The sequence below is a fragment of the Physeter macrocephalus genome, chromosome 13 (genome assembly GCF_002837175.3).
Source record: "Physeter macrocephalus isolate SW-GA chromosome 13, ASM283717v5, whole genome shotgun sequence".
In the NCBI taxonomy this organism is placed as follows: domain Eukaryota; kingdom Metazoa; phylum Chordata; class Mammalia; order Artiodactyla; family Physeteridae; genus Physeter; species Physeter macrocephalus.
This window is the reverse complement of record NC_041226.1, coordinates 56,968,692-56,969,452: the sequence shown is the minus strand read 5'-3', so window position 1 is coordinate 56,969,452 and position 761 is coordinate 56,968,692.

The following is a 761-nucleotide window of genomic DNA, read 5'->3' as shown; positions in this document are numbered from 1 at the left end:
TGGAAACTGTGATTAAAAATCTTCCAACAAACAAAAGTCCAGGACCAGATGGATTCACAGGTGAATTCTATCAAACATTTAGAGAATAGCTGACACCCATCCTTCTCAAACTCTTCCAAAAAATTGCAGAGGAAGGAACACTCCCAAACTCATTCTATGAGGCCACCATCACCCTGATACCAAAACCAGACAAAGATACTACAAAAAAAGAAAATTACAGATCAATATCACTCATGAATATAGATGCACAAATCCTTAACAAAATACTAGCAAACAGAATCCAACACATTAAAAGGATCATACACCATGATCAAGTGGGATTTATCCCAGGGTTGCAAGGATTCTTCAATATACACAAATCAATCAATGTGATACACCATAGTAACATACTGAAGAATAAAAACCATAGGATCATCTCAAGAGATGCAGAAAAAGCTTTTCACAAAATTCAACACCTATTTATGATAAAACCTCTCCAGAAAGTGGGCATAGAGGGAACCTACCTCAACATAATAAAGGCCATATATGACAAAGCCAAGGCAAACATCATTCTTAATGGTGAAAAACTGAAAGCATTTCCTCTAGATCAGGAACAAGACAAGGATGTCCACTCTCGCCACTGTTATTCAACATAGTTTTGGAAGTCCTAGCCACAGCAATCAGAGAAGAAAAAGAAATAAAAGGAATACAAATTGGAAAAGAAGAAGTAAAACTGTCACTGTTTGCAGATGACATGATACTATACATAGAGAATCCTAAAG